The 25,679-nt window shown below is 36.9% G+C and overlaps 1 long non-coding RNA gene across 1 annotated transcript in view; it reads left to right on the top strand.

Moving 5' to 3' along the window:
• LOC145990364 (uncharacterized) overlaps window positions 1-17,739 on the top strand; it is a 62,831-nt gene extending 45,092 nt beyond the window's left edge. The window contains exon 2 of the long non-coding RNA XR_014441975.1: window positions 16,956-17,739. This is a non-coding gene — a long non-coding RNA (uncharacterized LOC145990364). The remainder of the gene's footprint in view (window positions 1-16,955) is intronic.
• The last annotated feature ends 7,940 nt before the right edge of the window (window positions 17,740-25,679 follow it).

Below are 25,679 nucleotides of genomic sequence, written 5' to 3'. Positions count from 1 at the left end.
TCCGAAATCCGGATTCTCTCATTTTCCATCGGATTCCCAAATAGTAAAAAAAAAAATATCTGGATTTGACCATCCCTACTTCACACGTCTTGCGCGAACACTGACCTGCTGATGTGTAAGTGGAATTATCAGTGTGATAATTCCTAGTAATTCAGACTTCATAACATTCTGGTAGAAAAATGTGCAGAACAAATTCTCGAGTTAGTAACCTCAAAGTTATAACACTATTAAGCCTTGTTTCCATGATTATGAAAAACTGAATATGCTGACCAAGGCAGTAATTTATTTTATTAAGAACATAAACTAAACGTAACGTTTCAACCTTCTAGCAAGGTCTTCTTCAGACTCTGTATCTGTACTTGATACAGTGTGAAGAAGACCTTGCTAGAAGGTTGAAACGTTACGTTTAGTTTATGTTTTTAATGAAATAAATTACTGCCTTGGTCAGCATATTTAGTTTTTCACCTCAAAGTTGTCTTTTCGACAGCATTTGCTCTATTTTTTTTAACTTCGGACGGAAATGCATGGTAAAAAAATCACAATTTTCAGTTTTCATGAGATAATTTGGAAATGTGTTTAGAGGACAATAATACATCATCATCACTGGCACTGAGATATGGATCTCACTGGCACTGAGATATGGATCTCATACAAAAATAATTTAAATACACGAATAGAAGAACAGGGGAAGAACACAGAAACGAGCACTGCCGGATCTACAAGCCGCAAGACCCCGCATTGCGGGGAGGGGCAGAGACAAGTAAGTCTCTAGAAGGCCCTCAGTGATTGACATAGTATAGGATTCGTATATGCGTATTTAAATCCAGGAAATGTACTTGAACATTGCAATGGCCTTGCCCTAAGGGAAGTTTTATAATGTAAAATATTACGTAAGATAGCTTCTGTAGCTGTTCATAAAAACAGACGTATTTTATTAGTTTCTTGCTGTGGTTCATTTTCCCATTTCAGCAAAAAAGTATTCACACTCTTTGCATACGGTGAGTAAATGGGGGGAAGGGAGAAGTTGCCCCTTAATAGTCTCACTTAGAAATTTAGTGCAGAGGAATCTAATAACCGTTCTTAAACAACATTATGCTTTTATAGAAATAAAAGTAAATACTATTTTCAAACCTACGAAAGTTCCAAGTAACTACGTAAGGAAAGGGTAGTGAATTACTTCCTATGTAATTGGACTCTCCCACTAGCAAATTTCTTATTAACACCTCCACATATTTTATTCTTTAGTTGTATTATCTGTATGTGTCTGCAGAATAAATTGCCCATATATTGCACATGAATAAATTATATGTAGTTCTTTTGAATTTGCGGTACTAAACCACGTTTATACGTACATTAGTCTTTGAACGACAGAGATGGAAAATAAAGCGCCAGCAGAGAACAATGGGGCCACTGAAGTTGAAATTCATCTAATAAAGTGATTTTAGGTGCGTCGGGACACACACGACCCTGTTTTGTTCCCATCAATGTAATAAAAACAGTGAGATGGAATGAAGGCTTTATTTCGTCAGCTGAACTCTTATCAAGGCCCTTCCTCCCCATAATCGGAGGATCTGAGCACGCCTAAAATTCATTATACAGAAATAGTGTTATTTGTCGTATATCCAGAAAGTTGATTGATTTGCTTTATTTTACTTCGCTTTTTGTGCCACTTTTGGCCAATTTGCGAAGATGGGGATGAGTGATGATATGATGAAATTGATGAATGGACACTCACAAACATCCGCGGCCAAGCCGGAATTCGAACCTGGGACCCCTGGCGTCGTAGCGCGATGTGCTAACCACTCCCCCAAGGTGGCCGGTCCCAGAAAGTTGAAAGTGAATGAAATTTTTATGGTGTGTTTTGTATGGTCATTATCAATAGTAAGTCTGTCATATTATTCCACTAAATAATGTCTTTGGAAAAGAAAAAACAACATATAATTAATATATTTTATTTTACATAAGACCTATGCCTAAAAGTATTTTTGTATATGATGACACAGAACTTATGTTGTGATTTCTTTGGGTCTGACTGTAATATATATATATATATATATATATATATATATATATATATATATATATATATATGTAATTGGTGATAAAATAACGCAGTAAAATATTAAGTAAATATATTTTATACCCCTACTTACAAATCATGAAAGGAGTCAAATTCGAAATTAAATTGAACGGACGTTCAAAATGTTTAAAAAAGCACTATTTCCATAACAGATCATCAAGTATTTTTTACCATTGACCCTCAGAAATATCTCAAACTGACAATGAACGTCCATTGAACTTATTTATGATCGACAGCTAAAAAGTCATTCATTTGCGTGGCTGGTTGATAATCCACCACCAGATAGAATTTACACAATATTTACCTAAAAACTTTGGGTAAAGTCACCTTCCCCCTAAAAAAAAATCCCTTTCGTGTTCTCACAAAAAAAAGTTATAATTTGGCACAATTTTTCTTTTGCAGGCAAACCTTTTGTAAAGGTGTACTTCAGTCTGTGCAACCAGCCCTTCCCATTTGTGAACAATATACTGGGGAAATCCCCCGTCCTTCACTGTTGTCATTGCACTACAACCCCATCGTGATTTAGTATTAGGATATCGCATAGTGAAGAACTGTTTACAAGCATCGCCCAAACCATTTATTCTCCCCCAAAACTTTTCCCTGCCTTCTTTTTTGTTTTCCTAGCTCTCAGCATGCGGTTTTCTTGGAAGACTGGCCGATTGTGAAAGAAAAAAGGGACGACGGAGGAGTGTGGAGGGGGGGGGGGGGGGGGGCGGGGTTGAGCGCGAGCGGTACAGAGGGGGAAACGGCTAGCGCGACCAGCTTAGAAAAGTCGAAGTTAAAATTTACATACATTGCTCTGTACGTCGAAAAACTACAGACATTCTAAAGAAAATTATTTAAGATCAGTTTCATTTCTTTGCTGTAGAAGAACAGTTGAAGCTTTCTTGTGCTTTAAAATGTTGATTTAAGTTATTACATACAATGGACATTTCCACTCAATTTTTTTTACAACAATTTTAAAAACTACACCTTGAAAAAATGACCCCTGCAAGTTCTCGCGTTTCTCTACGTCCAGTTTAAGGCAGAAACGAGACTTCCAAAGTTGCGAGACTAGCGTTGCGCTGAAAACACGCCGCCGCCATGTTACTACGTCACTCCTTAGGGAGAGCTCGTTTGTCGTCTGCTTCGAGCGGATGGGTAGCCCACGGTGAGCGAACACGTGCAGCAGTGTTACGAAAGTTCCAAGTAACTACGTAAGGAAAGGGTAGTGAATTACTTCAGTAGTTGTATTGATGCTATTATAAGGACAACAAATGATGAGCCCCCCTCAGGCAGAATTGGCCACACTTAAAACAAGCTCAACATGCCCATATGAGTTTTTTTGCTCAAGTGTGGTACTCTGTCTAATTCAAGATTTTTGTAAAAATGCCCTCGGGAATTTCCCGAAGCTACAGTGTACAAATGATGAGCCCCCTCAGATTGATTTGCCCATACTTACAAAAGTTGCATCAGCCAGATTTTTGTCCATAAGCTTGTTAAAAATATGCCTTTTTTGATTTTGTTTTGGATACACTTGAAATTAAGCCAAGATCCTCATAAAACCTACACCACCTACACATATTTACTTCCGGTTTAAGTTCAATTGGATACCAGGTTCAATTTGTTTATCTAATATTAAAACAATGTAATATGCAGAGATTTTCTAGAATTGCTCTGTAACTCTCTCATTTCTTACATCATAAACATATGATTTTTCCCCTATAAGAGTAACACTATATGAGACGTATCCGCCAGTGGAGGGGTCTTCCCTACATTCCACCGCGTGACAAGAACCACCAACTAATATTTCAACCTTGCCCGAAACTCCCAACTAAATTCCTAAACCATTCAATGTGTTCTCGTACGTCTCGCCAGTAGCGCTAGAAGCTATGACTGGAGGGCCACAAGTTAAACTTATGTTCGTATAATGTGATTCCAAATAAATTTAATAAACTTCCCACGGAAACAACCTTTCGTTGTCGAATAAACGCTCGTTACAGGTAATGTGGAGCCTAACTTCCACAATAAATCACAAAGTCTTTTATTTATTAATTAATAAACTATACCTTTCCTTTAGGTACACCCTGTACGTTAAGTTAAGCCAAACCTGATTAAGTCTTCAAGTTGGTAGTTATCAAATTACATAACACTATCCAACTTTCTCATTTAACTAAAATGTACCCCCTTTTTAGGCACACCCTGTATGCAGAATTAGACCTAACTCAAATTAACCTTCTGATTATTCATACGAATCTCGTGCTTCGAAATTTCATTTCTCAAAGTGACAGGTTATACTAAACTGGTATGCCACCTGGGATTTAAACCACTGACAATTCCCGCGAGAGATGAAACTAGAACTTTACTTAAGGCCTATGCCACCATACTAGATTCCCTTGAAACTACCATGGAACTATCATTCCGATGATTGAGAACACCATTTCAATGTAGTACTGGTTAACAACTTAACAGTAATGTATGCCCCTAGATATCCTCATGATTCAATTATTACTGACAAATCTCAGGATGAAAAGTGGGAGGTGGGCTTCCCCCCTTCTGGAAAGAAACTGGTATTAGTACACAAAATGCTAATATGTTCTACACACTGAGGTACCCTTTGGGTTAAATTGCAACACCGCGAGTTAACAATAGGAACTTTATTCACCAATTAACATGATAAAGAATTCGTATATTAAGGTTCACAATTATTAATTAACGCTGAACAAAGGCCATATGTTAATAACAAATACTACGTTTTTACTCGTGTCGGTATGAAACAATTAAATTGACCCTGCTCAAAACTTTCTGGAAGTACACCGATCTGTGACAGACAACACTTTAATATCACTCAAAGGATGGCGGTGTACCTTTTATTCAATCTTTCCCGACTTTATGCATCTCTTACAGATATGGATGCGTAATAAAATAAAAATAAAAAAAAAATCAGCCGGAGTTCAAAATGAACATATCATAAGACTTTTGTTTTTAAATGAGACGTTGGTTACATAAACAACGAATTTTACTGAGACATCAACATCTACTTTGATAAGAGCTAAATCATATGATATCATGCGTCACGTGACCTTGACCTAATTACGCCTTTGCGCTACATACAAGCCAATGAATGAAAAATCAATACTCTTTTACAGTCAATATGAATAGATTACCTATGTTGTTCATAAATGTTTATTATGACTAGTCAACGATATTCTTTCACGTAGCTATTCTTAGAATCCTTTGTTACCGACCACGTTATGCGGTATTGCGTTAACGCGAATATGTTATGGCCATAACCCGTTGCACACGAATGCTAGCATAATACAGAATGCGATGATTGGTGGTTTTCTCAATTATCCTTACATCAGCATCTGGTAGTCACTTAGATAAAAGAATTTTACGTACTTACATAGTCACTGTGCATATCAACCATCAATTCCTGTAAGCCGAAAAGAAAATTCACTTATCCTTCGTAAAAGCGTCCATCGGCTTCATATTATCATCAAATCGGCAAACATCATCTTTCGTGCTCCAATCTTTCTATTTAGATCAACTCGTACGTTTATGATTGAGCGGATATCCCTCGATTTCCATCATCATGTCCAATTTACTCGTCCATTTCGTTCTCCATCTTCCCTTCAGAATCCTTTCGTTCCGTCCTTTTTTTTCCGGGTTTTCCAAACACTCCGATCCTGCCGTACTCTCCACCTCAGATCATATGCACATTCATTCTTCCCAAGATGAATGCATAAGTCCCAGATGATTTCGTATTAATAGTACAATTTGCATAATGTCATTACTTAATTAAATTATAATTCACAGAAGTATTTTTATAACAAGCGACTAAAAAAAAATTAAGAAAGAAGACTATTTCTTTACAAAGTGTCAACCGAGGACATCTATTGAGTACAAATGGTATTACTAAAGAACTTCAAATGTATTACCGCCTGATGCTGCCATCTCACGTGCAAACAATAAATTAGGTAACTTGTTACGCTAAATAAGCAATTTGAGGTTGGCAGTCCTGAATTAAATATCTTACAAATACTCACTTGAGTATATGGCAAATTCATTCACAGCAGAATGTCGTTTATGACAAAGTTTGTCATAAATGGCGCCCAACAAGGGCTGAACCCATTACACTAACATCCCTTCTTGAAATTCAACACCTTACAAACATCTCACTTCAAAGTACACACATAGACATTAGACATACTGCACAAGATTTACATAATAGCTAATTATGAATTATAATATACATTATTTACACGAATCTGATCTTGCTACAAGATAAAGTTGCATGCCTTCTACCAAAGAGTAAGAAGCCCAAGCTCGCACTTGTCACCCTTTCCTGAAGTACCTCAATATAGATACTGACTCCTGAATACCCCTTCAGTCATATGTTGACCTGTCGTAAGATTATGCCCACTTGACAAGACTGCCCGCCGCTGGCATAAACTCACGTGGCCGTCGCAATCACGAACCTTCCTTCGCCACTAACCCTTACAACTGAACTACATCTTTATTAGAATGATCAGTTTTGCACAAGTCTAAAAGATTAGGCTTAATATCTGTAATAATATCCAATCCCATAGCCATAACCTTCTGCAACCAATATTTTAATTTCTCCTCAGTGCAACTCCACACTTTACAATTTTCAATGGAATGATTTTCCAATATTTCTCCAGTTAAGCAATCTACCAAATTTAACGTAGAATCATTGGTATTTTTTATACATAAGTACGGTCCTAAGTAAAGTTCACAATACTTTTTTATAACCTTGTCACTCAAGTTGCCAAGTTGATGGTTTTTAACAAAGACTAAATTCCCTATTTTAATAGCTGGTCTGTTGAATCTTTTCTCATTGATTTGATTCAGCTTATTTCGTCTTTTAGAAGAACTCGACCAACTTGCCATCAGCAATTTTGAATCCCAAGTGCCATTCCCAACATCGTTAAGTATAGAATGGAAGTCTACAAGTTTTCTACTCACATTCAGTCTCAGTTCAGCAGGAGTGAAACCTGTTTGCGACGATACTGAATTATTCAAAAGGAAGAGAGCTTGCTCAATTCTCTCAGGCCATTTCGCATGATTATCGAAACATAAGACCCTCATAAGCCTATTTAGTTCACTATGGTAACGTTCTACCATATTTGAGGAAGGATGATATGTTGGAGTATATGCAACCTTTACTCCCCGCTTTTCCATCGCCTCCTGAAACAACTTTGACCTAAATTGTGGTCCGTTATCTGTAAATACCTGCATAGGTATGCTAAGATGTACAAAATAAATTTTTATCAATTTCGCGATGACAGTTTGAGCATTACTATTTACAACTGGATAAGCAACTAAGTATCTGGATGCGGCATCCAAAACCGTGAACAAGAATCTTTCCTTTTTAGGCCCCGACGCGAACGGTCCTTGTAAGTCCAAAAACAAAGTTCCACCTGGTCTATCAATTATATGAGACCTTGAAACAAATTTTGACGGATGCTTATTGGGTTTCGTTCTTTCGCAAACATCACAGTCCCTGACAAAATCTTTGATGTCATTCTTCATGTTCTTCCAATGAAAACTTTTGAAAATCAGAGCGAGAGTTTTAGCTACGCCGAAATGTCCCGAGTTATCATGACAATGTATTAAGATCCTACCGATCAAATTTATTGGTACACAAATCCTCAATTTACTCGGATCATGAAAATCCTTGATATATAAAATTTCGTCCTCTACAACATAAGTTTGGCCCCAAGACCTTGAGCGAGACACACTGGACTGTACCTCTCCCAATACGTGACAGATAATTTCTTTCAGGTAGGGATCTTCCCTTTGCGCCGAAACCAATTCCTCCTTGGTTAAGTTTAAGCTACCTAAGGACTGAGCACCTGAACAATTAACGTTAAACTCTGAGAGGGTCACACCAGGAAAACTACGACTAAGAGTATCAGCCACAACGTTTTCTGATCCCTTACAGTACTGCACCACAAAAGAATATTCTTGTATCTGTATAAACCATCGGGTGAGTCTGGCGTTCCAGGTATGAGCGGTCTCGAGCCAGGTAAGTGCCTTGTGGTCAGTGATTACTATAAACTGCCTTCCTTTGAGAAAGGAGGAGAATTTTGATATCGTAAAGAGTATTGCTAAAACTTCTATCTCAGTCGAAGTATAAGATTTTTCGTACGATTTCAGCAACCTGCTTACAAACCCCAAGGGTCTGATGTGATCGTCTACCATCTGATAACAGAAACCGCCTATGACCACCAAAGACGCATCGGTCTGAATGTAAAATTTTTTCTCAAAGTCCGGATAAAACAAAGTAACCTCCCTTTTTACTACCTCTTTTAAGTCTTTAAAAGCAATATCTGCTTCAACACTCCATTTCCACTTACTTTTCTGTTTGAGAAGTTCATAAAGGGGGTGTGGCAACATTGAATAGTTACGAATATACTTGCTCAACCAATTGAAGCAACCCAGAACCCTCTGTAATTGTTTTAGGTTCTCCGGCTTTGGTAATTGTTCTATGCTTATCACATAGGCTGGATCTTTATGATAGCCTTGAGTGGATATGACATGGCCAAGAAACTTTAACTCTTGTACCACAAATTTGCACTTTTCCACTTTCAATGTAAATCCTGCACGTTTCAATCTGGACAGCACTAACCTTACATGTTCAAGATGGGACTCGAAATCTTGGGATTTAATGATTATGTCATCGACATATACAACAGTGAAGTCGCTAAAGGATCCAAGAACACGGTTCATCACATCGACAAACACTGAAGTACCATTAACTGACCCAAATACCACTCTCTTGAACTGGTATAATATCCCATCAAATGAAAAGGCCGTAAATTTTCTACTGTCTGGATCGAGAGGAACTTGCCAATAGGCATTTCCCAGATCAAGGGATGTGAAGTATTTGCACCCCTGGAATGACGTTAGTAACTCATTAATCTTCAGCGGTGCAAGTTGCTTGAGTTTGACATGCTGATTGATCTTTTTTAGATCAACACATAACCTGATAGCACCATCGGGTTTTGGAACAACCAGCAAAGGTGAATGGTATTCTGAATCAGAAAGTTCTATTACGTTCCATTCAAGCATCTGATTCAGCTGTTCCTTTACCTTTGCACGATACGCATATGGAATGGGACAGTTTTTTCGTACAATGGGTTCGTTCGTGTCTAGCTCCATCCTATGCACATATTCCTTGCATAAACCCGGTACTTCGGTAAACATGTCTTGAAACTCTTGTAACATTGCAATTAATTGCGAAGAATGAGATTCGTCTAGAACTAAGGATCGTTTAATTTGGTCGCCGAATTCAGAAAAACATTTGCTCGAGGAGTCTTGTGAACAACAAACTTCTCTTATACTTAAATCTTGAGGACTTGGATCGACCTGTTCTAGTGGAGTAAACCTCAGGAAAACCTTACCATTGGGTGTATTATAAAAAAAGGCATTTAAATCAAAATTTAGCTCACCGTGAATTTTGTAGATAACATCTAAACCCAACAACAATGGTACACTTAAACTCCTTACTACCACTAATTGAACAAATACGTCATGCCCACCTAAACTAATCATTAACTTAGTGATTCCATCAACTGCTTTTGATTTGGTTCCTGAATAATCAAACAGCCTGATGTGTGAAGCAGGCTCCAATCTTGGCCTAGAAATAATGGAAGACAATTCTTTCCACGCATCATAAGACAGCAAGCTCAGTTCAGCCCCACTATCACAGAGCGCGTTAAATTCCCTATCAAGAATTTTTACTTTTATCAGGGCAGAACCTTTATTATGAAAATCTAAATTAATCGGTATTTTAGAACTAATCTGCTCACAAAAATCAGAATCAGAATCACTATTGTACATATTTACAAATCGAATGGCAGGAATGGTTACTGTACTCCCGCCCCCTGCGCATGGACGAAAGTTCCCCTGACGTTTTCCGAACCTCTACTAACAACTGACTCCTGGGATTGCACACCCTCATACTGGACATCTGACTCCACTACGCGTTGAGCTTCACGATTAGGTTGATTCCTACCTAAATTCTGTAAGACCCCTACTTGTCTCAGATACTCCAGCGCTAGTAACATGCCATATCGGTTCCAGTGTACTTTATCTATTCTCCTATGAGAAGGATTGCCTAAGAAACTTTCAAACAGCTCCTCACGAATATTAGCATTATCTATCAGAAACAACGAACTCAGGTCATGTACCTTGACAATATCACCCTCCTTAAGAGAGCGAATGAACTCGTTAATTTCGTGCCATTTCCGCCAGACAATACTATCTTTGGATTTCATAACTTTCGGAATGGGTGGAAGACAAAGAAGCGTAATATCCTTAACTCTTTCCTTTAAAAGATCAACAATCTCCTTCAAATTTCTTTTAATTTCATCACCAGGCCTAAATTTTAAAATATCATTTGTGCCTATCATGACCACAACAGAATCTGCCAATCTAGGAGCGGACCTTATACGTGCTTTTAATTGTTCAGAAGTTTGACCACTCACTGACAAACCGATTCGACGGTTACCGTCCTCATCAATACTGACTTGATGGTCACCAAACTTTTGTGCTAATCTGACAAACATGCTGTCACCAATGAACTGTTTGTCTTCCAACATGGGTCCAGACAAGTCAATCCCAGAACCCCTCGCACCCCTATTTACGGACGAGCTGGTATTTACAGGAGGATTACTTTTATGATCACCCACATCACCCCCTACGATGTGAGATCTACTTCGTTTCCCTGCCACGAGTTCTCAGGAATGAAGGTGGTACTAGATCGAAACATTTTTGACTTTGGACTAGTCCGCCCATCTTTCCTGACCGCCAACGGTGACCTTTTCTGAATTTGAGATTCACACTTAAGAGAAGCATCAGCATCCTGAGAATTTATAGACACCTTATTTACCCCTACCTTGTTGCTCTTTGGCTTGGAGAAAGGATTCGGCTCCCTTTTCAAATTTACCTCTTTTAAGGATTCGAAATTCTCGATTGCATGGATCGCATCAGAGAATGAAGAAAGGTCAGCCATTACAAAGTGTTCTCTCAATTTGTACGGTAACAACGTACTGAGCTGAGCAATTATTTGTGTCTCCTCTGCATTAGGTTGGATTGATCTAAGTAATTTATAGTTCTTAGAGAAGAATTGCAAGACATTCTCCTCTGAAGAACGAACATAAGGGGAATTCAAGATCTTAGCTAGGCAAGAGCTACGCCATCTCGAACTTTCATAATGGCCAATAAACTCCTCCTTAAAGTGCTTGTATGAAAGAAGGTCAGCCTTTCTTCCATTGTACCATACTTTAGCACTATCTAGTAATAATTTTGGGACATAATTGAGATACTCATTTTCGTCTAAATTGTACAAACTCAAAAGTTCCTCGACCTTTTCTAAGAACTCGGTTGGAGTGACATCGGTGATAATACCATTGAATTTAGGAAACTTCAGTAAGTCTTGCGGCTTAACCTGAACTACATTCCTGGGTGACGAACGACGAACCTCTCGAACACCTGAATTATCCTGATCACCACCCTCTCCTAGGTCTACCTTATCCTTATGCTTCAAAGATTTTCTGTAGCGGGATTTCATGGATCTCCTTTTACTACTAGAAGAAGCCCCTTCCCCTATTTCCACGTTACTACTCGAAGAATCTCTACTTGTTGCCCCCCTCACTTGGTGAGAGCCAAGTTTGAACATAACATGGTTAACCTCAGCATCCGAATCCTCCGTTGAAGTTGCCTTATCAACCCCACGTTTTCGGGAGATCAAACCCCCTTTCAAAAGATACCTTTCATTTTCCACTGTATCATGATTCGTCCCCAAAGAACGTCTATCTTCTAAACAAGTGATCATGTGATTGAATTTTCCCATCGACATATCTAATGATTTGAGGGTAGAAAGTATTTCTGTTGACACCATGTCACCACCCAGATTACTTTTCACCCCACACTGGGTTGCAGCTTCCTGAACAAACAATTGAGATGAAGAAGGTTCGACCCTCTCAGACTTCACGCGATCTACTAGCTTTTCAACCTCTTCCCGCGTTTGCAGCGCCACCGGTACTATTTCCCCTTTACTATCCTGTACTCTATCTCTGAACTTCTCATCTATCTGACCCTTAAAGATCTCAAACTGTTCCATCTGCCCTATATTCATTCGATCCAAAACTTCATGAACACCCTGTACCTCATCATCTAGTCTGCTAGATAATGCATCATATTTTTTCTCTACCGCCTCTGCCCTGGTCATACACTCCACGCGATACTGGGATACGCAACGCCGAAGTTCTTCAGTTTCAGATTTCAGCTTTGAAATATGATCCGCGGTATCTCTTTGCATTTGAGCCAGGTCTGATCTGAGTAGCTCTGTAGTCTTTTCATGACTCGCTTGTAACTCAGACCTGAGCGATTCGTTTGATTTTTCAAAGTTCTCTTGAGTCTCTTTCTTGCTCTGCATAACTAGAGCAAAGAGGGCTTCAAGAGTTACTGGTTCCTTCTCAGTACCCATTTTACTAGTCAAAGAAAATTATATATAAAAAAAAATCTTTTTTTTTTTTTTTTGTAAAGTTACAACTGTAGCCACTCAGCCACTAAGTCTCATAATCTTATATGAGACGTATCCGCCAGTGGAGGGGTCTTCCCTACATTCCACCGCGTGACAAGAACCACCAACTAATATTTCAACCTTGCCCGAAACTCCCAACTAAATTCCTAAACCATTCAATGTGTTCTCGTACGTCTCGCCAGTAGCGCTAGAAGCTATGACTGGAGGGCCACAAGTTAAACTTATGTTCGTATAATGTGATTCCAAATAAATTTAATAAACTTCCCACGGAAACAACCTTTCGTTGTCGAATAAACGCTCGTTACAGGTAATGTGGAGCCTAACTTCCACAATAAATCACAAAGTCTTTTATTTATTAATTAATAAACTATACCTTTCCTTTAGGTACACCCTGTACGTTAAGTTAAGCCAAACCTGATTAAGTCTTCAAGTTGGTAGTTATCAAATTACATAACACTATCCAACTTTCTCATTTAACTAAAATGTACCCCCTTTTTAGGCACACCCTGTATGCAGAATTAGACCTAACTCAAATTAACCTTCTGATTATTCATACGAATCTCGTGCTTCGAAATTTCATTTCTCAAAGTGACAGGTTATACTAAACTGGTATGCCACCTGGGATTTAAACCACTGACAATTCCCGCGAGAGATGAAACTAGAACTTTACTTAAGGCCTATGCCACCATACTAGATTCCCTTGAAACTACCATGGAACTATCATTCCGATGATTGAGAACACCATTTCAATGTAGTACTGGTTAACAACTTAACAGTAATGTATGCCCCTAGATATCCTCATGATTCAATTATTACTGACAAATCTCAGGATGAAAAGTGGGAGGTGGGCTTCCCCCCTTCTGGAAAGAAACTGGTATTAGTACACAAAATGCTAATATGTTCTACACACTGAGGTACCCTTTGGGTTAAATTGCAACACCGCGAGTTAACAATAGGAACTTTATTCACCAATTAACATGATAAAGAATTCGTATATTAAGGTTCACAATTATTAATTGACGCTGAACAAAGGCCATATGTTAATAACAAATACTACGTTTTTACTCGTGTCGGTATGAAACAATTAAATTGACCCTGCTCAAAACTTTCTGGAAGTACACCGATCTGTGACAGACAACACTTTAATATCACTCAAAGGATGGCGGTGTACCTTTTATTCAATCTTTCCCGACTTTATGCATCTCTTACAGATATGGATGCGTAATAAAATAAAAATAAAAAAAAAAATCAGCCGGAGTTCAAAATGAACATATCATAAGACTTTTGTTTTTAAATGAGACGTTGGTTACATAAACAACGAATTTTACTGAGACATCAACATCTACTTTGATAAGAGCTAAATCATATGATATCATGCGTCACGTGACCTTGACCTAATTACGCCTTTGCGCTACATACAAGCCAATGAATGAAAAATCAATACTCTTTTACAGTCAATATGAATAGATTACCTATGTTGTTCATAAATGTTTATTATGACTAGTCAACGATATTCTTTCACGTAGCTATTCTTAGAATCCTTTGTTACCGACCACGTTATGCGGTATTGCGTTAACGCGAATATGTTATGGCCATAACCCGTTGCACACGAATGCTAGCATAATACAGAATGCGATGATTGGTGGTTTTCTCAATTATCCTTACATCAGCATCTGGTAGTCACTTAGATAAAAGAATTTTACGTACTTACATAGTCACTGTGCATATCAACCATCAATTCCTGTAAGCCAAAAAGAAAATTCACTTATCCTTCGTAAAAGCGTCCATCGGCTTCATATTATCATCAAATCGGCAAACATCATCTTTCGTGCTCCAATCTTTCTATTTAGATCAACTCGTACGTTTATGATTGAGCGGATATCCCTCGATTTCCATCATCATGTCCAATTTACTCGTCCATTTCGTTCTCCATCTTCCCTTCAGAATCCTTTCGTTCCGTCCTTTTTTTTCCGGGTTTTCCAAACACTCCGATCCTGCCGTACTCTCCACCTCAGATCATATGCACATTCATTCTTCCCAAGATGAATGCATAAGTCCCAGATGATTTCGTATTAATAGTACAATTTGCATAATGTCATTACTTAATTAAATTATAATTCACAGAAGTATTTTTATAACAAGCGACTAAAAAAAAATTAAGAAAGAAGACTATTTCTTTACAAAGTGTCAACCGAGGACATCTATTGAGTACAAATGGTATTACTAAAGAACTTCAAATGTATTACCGCCTGATGCTGCCATCTCACGTGCAAACAATAAATTAGGTAACTTGTTACGCTAAATAAGCAATTTGAGGTTGGCAGTCCTGAATTAAATATCTTACAAATACTCACTTGAGTATATGGCAAATTCATTCACAGCAGAATGTCGTTTATGACAAAGTTTGTCATAACTACATATGGTGTCATCGGGGAGTGTATTATGGAATTCACAGATAATTTTAATGTTTGTCCTGTCATTAACCACAACTTGTTTTCTTTTTGAGGTGTTGATGACAAACATGGGCCTCTGTGCTTTGAATTCATCTGGTGTGTAATACATGTCAGTATTGCCAGTAGTGACCCTTTTGTATGATGTAAATGCCTCATATAATTTAAGGAAACCATCCTTGGACATGTCTAAATTATAATTTTCTCTAGGAAATACCTCATTTCTGCCATTTTTAAGATATATGTTCTTGATGTTGCAGTTATCAAATTTACTTGAATTTTTTTCTGATTATTGTGTCTTCCAGTCTGAAACAGTACCACCACAAAATCTGGCATGTCATATTGTATACTGGAGAATGAATTTGTGGCATCAAACTCATAATAGGTACCAGATGCAGGCTTCTGTACACATTGATATGTATAAAATTGTAAAGGAATCTGTGGATTTTTTAGAATATCTGCTTTGTATTTAAGAGCATAACTGGCCTCATATTCAACAACCGGGATTCTTAGCTCCATAGTCTGAATAATGCATTTGCCCTCATCAGGTAGGGTATTAGGCAGAGCTTCCCCTGTAGAGTTTAATGTGCTGTACCTCATCAAAGCATTATTATCATTGGCAGCTCTTCTAAATGTGATTCTTAAACCACCCTTCCACATAATATCTTTGTAATCTGAGAAGAATCCTGGCAATAGGCGCATGGGGAACAGCACTGTGTGGCTCTTGGATAATATTTTATCACCAGCCTCAAATCCACCTATTTTGTAGTAAGAAGCCTCGGTTTTGGATAATTTTAGTGTAGCCAAAGCTGTGGAGGTAATGCCGGGATAATCTATTCTGTTTATAACAACACCATGCTTTCTGATCTCAATTTCAGAGAACAGATGTGGCACAAAATTGTCCACCAATCTTATATTTGAATTTGCCGGATAATCTGTACCATCGAGCTTTACAACATCAAATTTGATGTATAGATCTGCTCTGTGGGGGTGTATAAAGCCATCCCCTACATCAAGATCAACCTCAATCTCTGTGTTGGGTTGATTTAAATTTGCAAATGTCCTCCTGTTTGGGGGGAATGATTGTAGCTCATAACTCTCAATATTTTCCATTTTTTTTTTGTATGTATTTTTATTTAAATATTAATTTCTATGATTGCAGTTGTTGTGGCTCCAGCAAAATCAACTAATTCTTCTTTTTCATTAGTGACCATCAACTCAATATAATCTATTCTGTTATGACACACAGGAAAATATAATGTTGGTGATGGATTGTAGATGATTGGCTCCATAAATTCAGAATTAGGTTTGAATGTTGCAATGATGCCAGTTTGTTTGTGAGTGCCTATGCCATTTGATTTGGTGATCATACCCTCGGCCACATTACAGTGAATATTCTTCACCTTATTCTCTGTAAGGTATGCGAGATATATAGACGTATTCTCCGAAATCTCATCGTTACATTGATGTATGATACGCATCATCATTTTGTTTCATAACTGCAGTCACAATAATTAAAGCTACCCCTTCCGATGGAAAATCCCAATGAATTGAATAGGAAGAAAACACATTTGCCCGTTGCTTAGACTCAGTTCCTGGTTTGTCATCTGCTGTGACGTCACCACTAATATGATCCATTTAAAATACCTTTATAGAAAATGGAGTCGGATAGCATATTTACACTGGCCTAGGAGCTGCAAGTCTTTAATTCTAGACCTGACCGGGTGCCATATGCCTTGAAATTGTATATGATACAAGTTGTATTAACCTGAACTTACTGATGACATTTGTTAATAATCTGTCATGATTGAATGCAAATGTAAATATAAACAGACAATATTATTAACCTGCTTCTCTTTTATTACCTTAGGTGCAGTCTAGTACAAACAATGCCGCTTTGTTATGCCAACTGGATGGGAAAACATCATCTATTGTCTGGGCATTATTTTATAGATGGAGCAAAATTATTGAAACTACTAAGTGATGGCTGCAAAATACATCTTGGAATTGCAAGTGAAAGAAAAGCGTTTATGAATGCAATAAAAACTCTTACAAGTTCCACCTATTGTGTTGTATCCAAAACTAGTCGTTTTCCAAGTGACTGTATTCTTGTTGATGCAACGATTGGTGAAATTGCTGATAAATTAAACAGGTTATTTGCAACACTTGCACTTAGCGATCCAGCATGTGTTAATGATTCAAATAATAAACAGGTCTCTCGAGAAGCATTTAGTGCAGCAATATTTTATAATATTCTCGATTCTATTGTTAAAATGCTGTCCAGCAAATTGACCGAAACACATCTGGCAAATACTGGTGTTTTTTCGCAGACTTCATTCGAAACATATTATGGTCTATGTTGGAATAATTAAGTCTTAATGATTCTCTCCATTGTTTTGAGTATTTTGCATACATGTTTGCTACAGTACTATGGAGTTCTTTTATATCAAATTCTCACATAAAGTGTATAGAAAGGTAACTTAGTTTTCAGTGGTGAAATTAGGAATGTGCATTTCAATGTTGTAGCTAATCTTTTCTATGAATATAACTCTCAACATGGTAACAATATAATTTCAAATATGAAAAGCCAGCATAGATATTATTATATCTGTTTTCTCTCATTGTTACGAAAATAAAGTTGAAAATTTTCTTTACTCCTTTTATGTCCATTTCCAACAAAATACTCCTTGGAAACTAATATTAATTAGCCTAGTTGGAAGTTAACCCTTAACCAGGTGTGCCTCTCTTGCTACCTTAAGTAGGTATGTGGGGGTGAATTTGACCCCTAAATATAAAATATTATTTACAATAAAGTAAGATTCACATGCACAAAAGATAATTTTTGTGATTGAATTTACTATTTGGAACAACTTGAAGTAATTTGTAAATATAAAAAGTCTAGCAATTAATTATAAAAAAATGATATACACACACATTGTATTTTCACCATTACATAATCTTTCCTTGCAGTAGTGAAATAATATAATTATAAGGAAAGTATGGAATAAGAAATACAAGAATGATTATTTTTGTTGAGTATACATTTCAAATAATTGTGTAAATTTAGCAATGTTCAATTCTTGAAAAAAATATACTAAAAATGAACTACTGCTGCGTTGTCTCGCGAAAGTCATTGTTGCAAACTCCCATCTTTGCCATGTACATTACCGCAAATTGCATCGATACATATACATTAACATAAAAGCTACAGCGTTATACTTTTCTGACATCCCAAACGGATGACCCTGTATTTTGTTTTACATAACTTAGATAAATGTGACAATTGTATTATTTTCCTACTTCATATATTATGTCACATAAATTTGTTCTGTGTTTTTTGTCGTTTTATATTTTTGTACTTCTGCTTGAACAGTCAATTTAACATGTTTCAATTACAAATTCTCTCTCTATTATTTCTATGTACTTATTGATAATTTCCACAATTATCCTCACAATCATGTCATCTACAAACGTCTCTATAGCAGATATATAATTTTTTTTTATAGCTTCACATTGTCTAGGAAGGCATAAAAAATATTCATACTTCTTGTGCAAGCATTTCGACCTGGCCAGGCAACTTCTTTTCATATCAAATTATCTCTTTTCCCCCAGGAAATAATTGCCATCTTTTTCTGGGATATTATTCTCTTCATCTTCACTTGTCTCAGAATTAGTTCATGTTATGACTCACATGATCATCATGATCTGCTTCTTGAGTCAATTCTTCATCTCAAAACATGTCAGATGAACTAGTGTTTCTCTGGAATGAAACGCTCTCCAACATCCACCGTACATGCTCATGCTTTCTTTATACTACATGTTCTTGAACGATTTCTTAAAAAATCAAAACGTCCACTTTAACATCTGATCTTGTGTAGATGAACTATGGATAGGAATGTTCCAAGAAGTGGGAGAAAAAAAAAAAAAAGGATTGCAGGTCACCCCTGATGTAATATGCGAGGCCCAAATAACAGGCGATTTTGATCTTATCATGGCATAATGAGGAGGGGAAATGAAAGGGCAAGGCCAGGGAGGGGACAGATAACACGCCCACAAGCTCATACATAGGACAAGGAAGAAACTGGCAGGCTGCATGGGAACAGTGTAACAAGAGGGCGTCCCTTCTTTTTTAGTGTTTTAGTTGTACATAGGACTTTTAGTGCGAAGGTTTTATAGTGATAGTTTTAACAAATGATAGAGAACATGGGGGAAGCAACGGTTTTAGAAGTGTTTTCCAAATTGTACCTTACCAAATTTGTAGTTTCCTTTTCCCTGACGAATGACACGATTTGATGAGGCTACGGTATATTTCGGATAGCCAAGAAAATAACCTGAAGAAGGAAACAGTGGTTTCTGAAACATCGTTGCACAAAATAGATACTCATTTCACGTAACAAAGTTTTGTATTTTTAATTTATTGAAAATACGAATTAATATATATAAAGTGAGTAAGTTCCACATATCGTGAATTATGAATTCAGCTTCTTACTTGCATATATCATGCATTTTTTCCATTTAGGTGGGCACACAGGTGGGCCAGAGCCCACCCCGACCACCCTGATTTGCAGCATACAAGATGCATCACCTTGTTTGCACACATTTTTGAGAAAAACCCTTTATCACTGAATTTATAATTAATTTATGGTATTTCTAATATAAAGTACAAATAACGTACCTAATCTAACTAGGAAAGGAAATATTTTAATCTTCGTCACACACTACAAGGAAGCTATTTTTAACACGATCCCTGCCAGTGAAGCATTTATGAGTCATGAGGCTGTAGCTGTGTGCCTTTGATGCACACGTGGGTCATACACATTACCTTATTTGAATGCTTATCCATCAGTAACACTGCACAGCAGGCTTTTATGTCATTCATTGCCACATTGCTGAAGGATTGTTTGAAATAAACATTAGCTTGATTTCTCTTTGCATCGTTGAATCAAATGGCAATATAGTTCCTTTTGTATCATGACATCGTTTGACAGCAGAGAAATTGTTTTCTTTTTTTATTCTTGGAAATATTGTCTGAAACATTACAATTGTTATTCCTGCACGAATAGAGAAAAACACTGCATTGAGTTGTTTAGAATGTCCAGGAGACGCAGGACTTTGCATTGAACCTTGTTTTGTTCTTTACCGCAAGTGAAGAGAATGTATGGGAACTTTCGACAAATATCATTGGACTCTTACAAGCAAACCTATAAAAAATGCAACATTGATTTTATAAGTGATTCTGTCACGTTACATTGATATCTAAGACAGTTTTGAACCAACTATGCATCAATGTAGCCATTTTAATATATTATACTGCATTATATATTAAATATGTATATATGCATGTAATACATGTGCATAATAATATTAATATTATTACATTGTAATGTAATAATTGGTCCAGGGTGGCTACTCTAGGACCATGATAAAATTCAAGTATAATTCCCGGTTTTCAAGGCAAACTTTCTAAAAATTTAAGGTTACAAGTAGACGTTTTCTGCATTTCAACCTTACGTATTATCACCTTTTGCCACCCACACACAAATATATTAACAATATAAAAGGTGTGTGTGTGTGGATATATATATATATATATAATACTATATAACAATATCTCCCAAACAATATTAAAATACTCACACCCCAAAATAAACAGACATTAGCTCTAAAAGCCTATTTGCTAAACAAAGCTTTGTATAGTCTAAATGAATTTTTGGAAAATCCAGGTCTAGAAATTAACCAATGATATAGTGGAACCACAAGGAAAGAAACCTGCGCAGACCCCATCGCGCTGGCGGGTGGGGGAAAAAAGACAGGGAGAAGGAGACTTCAACCCAGCTCACGTTAGTGTTGCCAGACCTATTGATTTCTCGGGAGAATTCCTTAATAAACTATTGGTATGGAACCTCCAACGGCTTGCTCAAAAACACATTTCCTGCTCATCTTACTTGAACATGGAGGGGAGAGGAAGAGTGGAACTCCACTCAGTCGTGAAAAGTGCTGTTTGAACTGTGAAATTATGCCAAACGATACTCAATTGAGCTAGGACATTATTATTATTTTATTACTATTACTACATTAACATTACTATTTTTAGATGGTTGTATTTTATCCCACCCGAAAATCTATTTCTATTTTAGTTATTTTACGGCGCTTTTGTGCCTCTACGGGTAAGTACGACAACATGGATGAATGAAAAACTGATGAAATGGATGGAGTGACACAAACACAGTGAAACGTCCTTGCCTTACTAGGTAGAAACACTGTCTTCGTAGCGTGGACAAATTATTTTATACATGTATGTGTGTGTGTGTGTCTATTATATATTAAATGCAGCAACATAGAGGCAGCATAACTGATGAATAAAACATGTGAGTGTTAATAACAAGAAATTTGCTAGAGAACGAAGCGGAATAGTTAAATTACAAAGGAAATAATGCACCCCCTCGCCCGTAGTTGCTTGAAAATACTTAATTTTCTATCCTTAATATACAATTCTATACTTAAATAATTAATTTTCTACAAAATTATATAGCGGCATGGACGTCCAGAAGGAAGTGCAAGGTTGGTCACCACCCCCTCCCCTTCTGGAAAATGAATGTTGACATAAAAGTACCTATTATTTCAGACGTATGAGTTGATTTCAGTCGCAGTAATTTACATCCATTATTATAATAGGGATGTAGGAACGTGATAATTTCAAACTCAAGTAGTGTTTTCTGAGAGGACAACATTATTACGGGGTAATATGCCTCGTTTACCCGCCTGATAAAAATATATTGTTTCCCCCTCGCTGGAAAAAATCTGCAGACATCCCCTTGCCCCCCACCCCAGTGCGCACGCCTATGCTGCCCCAAGAAGGTCGTTCATCCCCTACTCTTAGATCATCGGATTTTGTAGCAGATCTTCTGGTTTCCCAAGGAACAATCTCCCGATTTTTTTAAGTCTAACCTGGTAACACTGCACCGAGCACCGATAACGGCAGGGAAGATGCGCGAACGCTTTTGAGGGAAGGTTTTTTTCCTTGTGGTCGAGCTATACCTCTAGTTTTTATCATTTAATTACACCATATTTACTCATTTTATATATATATATATAAATATTGTGTGTGTATATATATATATATATATATATATATATATATTATATACACTTTATTTTGTACTAGTTGTAACATATATGCCCTCATGTATGAAATTCTGTTCAGTAATACCATATTTATGCATGTATAATGGTTTTTGATGGGGAAAAGTGACAAAATTTTTTACCTTGTTTATAATGTGCAGTATATCAAGAAATGACTTTCTTAATTGTAGGCCGTAAAGCTGTTGCTATGCCAATCAAGAGCTAGTGACATCATACCTATTCAATGAGTCCTGTTGCTATGTGAACCAAGAGGAGAATATCCTCTTGTGTAAACAGTAAGTCACCAACCCAAGCCACCTCCCCCCTCTCCCTCCACTGTGTTTAGTATCCCAAAAATTTCACTCTTTATAGTAACTAACTAACTAACTAACTCCCTAGCCTTCTTAAACCCGAAGGTTCATGGCTGCAGCAACACAGGCCTTCCATCTTTCCCTATCTTGAGCAAGTTCTATATACTCTTTTCCATCCCTACCAATTTCCCTTAGGTCCATCTCAACGTTGTCCCTCCATCTTCGTCTTGGCCTTCCTACAGGTCTCTTACCATCAGGTTTCCCAACAAGAATCCTGTAAACTCCTCTTTCCTCTCCCATTCGTGCCACATGGCCTGCCCACCTAAGTCTTCTTGATTTAATTATGCTAATATCATCTGGACATGAATACAAATTATGTAGTTCTAAATTATGTAACCTTCTCCACTCACCTGTCTCCTCATCCCTTTTAGGTCCAAAGATTTTCCTAAGGATCTTATTTTCAAATACTCTCAATTTATGTTCCTCTTTCAATGTAAGGGACCAAGTTTCACACCCATATAATACTACAGGCAAAATTACTGTTTTGTATATTTTAACTTTTAGTTTCTTAGATATTAAACGAGAAGACAAAAGTTTATGAAGAGAGAAGTAACATGCATTTCCTGAATTAAGCCTACTTTTTATTTCCTCTTTAATATAATTTTCATTTGTTAATATTACTCCTAAATATTTGAATTTGGAAACTGGTTCAAACAAGTTGTTATCAATAATTAGATTTTGATTATTACGTAACACTTGGTTTCAGCCTGTAAGCATATATTTAGTTTTCCCTTTGTTAACTTCCAAACCTATCTCTTTAGCAGTTTTGAAAAATATTTTAGCATTATTCTTAATTATCTCTTTATAGTAATAGTATGTAATACTAGCAAGGGAGATCAAAATTACATTACTGATTTGCAGTGCTCAGGAAGTTATTTTCTGTTATTTCTTGCCCAACAAATACCGCTGATACGAATCCCATCACATGAGAGGTGCATGCTCGAAGTCTGCCAGAATGGCACTGCTTTTCTTGTCACAGATATTACAAAGTGAAAAATGGTGGAAAATGTCCTTTAAACTTTTATGCGTGGTTTTGCTCATTTTCACTCTACTTTTTCTAAAAAAAAAAAAAACCTTTAAAATATATATTTTTTCCATGACTGACGTAACATTTATAAGAGGCACATTCAGGACCCTTAAACTAGCAGTTAGCAGAACAAGATTTCTTTCATTAAGGCATTTACACACTCCATATGTGTCATATATTTTGCCAGTAATAAATTTTAATTATTATTTTCTTTCTCCTTATCTTTTCTTTCATCCAAAGTATTACAAAAATCAGAACGTTTCTTCTTCAATTTGTGAAGAGTTTATTTCACCTGCATTCACATTAGTGTCGCCATCTTGAATGTAATACTGTTGCCATAGGCACCGACTCCATGGGGCTTGAGTCCCCCCAATGTTAATGATGTGGGGGCAGAGCCCCCCAAATAATTTTGCTTAAGAGGATCTAATGTATTATTTTTCTTCTCTTGTAAAGTTCTCTGAATTGTGCCACATGAACTTAACTTTAAATACACATTTTGAAATGTTCTAGATCATTAACTTTGGGGGTGGGGGGTTGGGGCTGAGACTGCTAACCATCAACATTGGGGAGGGGAGGCTATGACCGGAGACAGAAAAACACATGACTTATTACTATATACTAAGTATATAATTATTATTTACTATTATACATATATTAATCATAGACATAATGAATTTAGCCAAGGACTTGTTAAAGACTGTTTGGGAATCTCCTAAAAGAATGCAAATATTTAGGAATATTATTGATGTGAATGAGAAGGCTGGCCATACTGGACTGCAGCCACTTTGCCCTCGTCGGTGGACGTTGAGAGCCTCCAGTGTGCAACAGATCTTATGGAACTATGAAAACCTTCTCAATTTTCTTGAGAAATTTTCTGAAGAAGATTCTACTGACGCAGCATTAAAATATGCTGGATACCTGGAGACAATGCTTCACTTCAAGACATTTTTCTTTCTCTCCCTCTCTGTCATGTGATGGGTCCAATAGAAGAGCTAAATACACTCCAAAATAGTATTACAAATCAATATACACTGATGTGTGCGACACAGCAAAATCATGTGATAAACAAGGACATGTATCTACAGGACTACAAAATATAACAGCCGTAGAGAAAGAATGCATCTCAACTGTGAAAAGTTGCACAACAAACTTTCAGCAAACGCGAGTATTCTTTCGCCAAGATTTGGATGCCGAAAGGCTCTCCTTACACATGTCCATGCTTGGTGATATCGCCAAACAGAAGAAAGTGGTTCTAACTACCATCCGTGACATAAGGAAGTTTCTTTTGGAAGACAGAACCCTCCAGGAGATTCTGCTTGAAGTTGCCAAATTCATAATGGTCCTCACGATAGTGAGGACAGCCACAGCCGAAAGGTCATTCAGTGCTATTAGCCGACTAAAGACATATTTGAGATCTACAATGAGGAAGAAGAGACTAAGCAGCTTAGCGGCACTCCAATACATCAAACTGTGCTTGATAATTTGGACCTGAGACTGCTCGTTAATGAGTTCATAAAAAAATAACCCACTGCGTAGGGCAACTTCTGCTTTATTTTTAAATCATGTTCATATGTTTTTGTTGTGTATGTCACTTTATATCTTAGTGTACATGCTATTTTTATATTATTGCAAAATTAAATTTATAAAGTTAAATATTGTAGCAAGAACGAAAAAGTAAAACTATTTTCCTGCGATTTGTGTTAGCATTTATGTAAATAATTAAATAAAACTGTTAAATATTGTAAATATTCGTTATTTTATGGGTACGTCAACACTAAGGTTATTTGCAACCCATTACATCTCTGTTGCAGACATTAAAACACACCCATGCCCTCGCCAGGACTCGAACCCAAGACCTCTGGATCAAAGCGAGTTGAGTCGACCACCCAACACGCTCGGCTACCGAGGCCGGCATAAAACTGTTAGGTTGGTCTCTTAATGTAAATATATACTTTTCAATAAAAATGTTAATTGTTATCTAAAAAACAAATGAACTGACACAAAAGACATAAGGAGACTGAAACATTTTCTAAACGTTTTTCATGTTACATTTCATTTGCATGAGGAATATAAT

This window comes from Lepisma saccharinum, chromosome 7 (genome assembly GCF_977018435.1).
Source record: "Lepisma saccharinum chromosome 7, izLepSacc3.1, whole genome shotgun sequence".
NCBI classification, from domain to species: domain Eukaryota; kingdom Metazoa; phylum Arthropoda; class Insecta; order Zygentoma; family Lepismatidae; genus Lepisma; species Lepisma saccharinum.
This window is presented reverse-complemented; position numbering and strand designations above follow the sequence as displayed.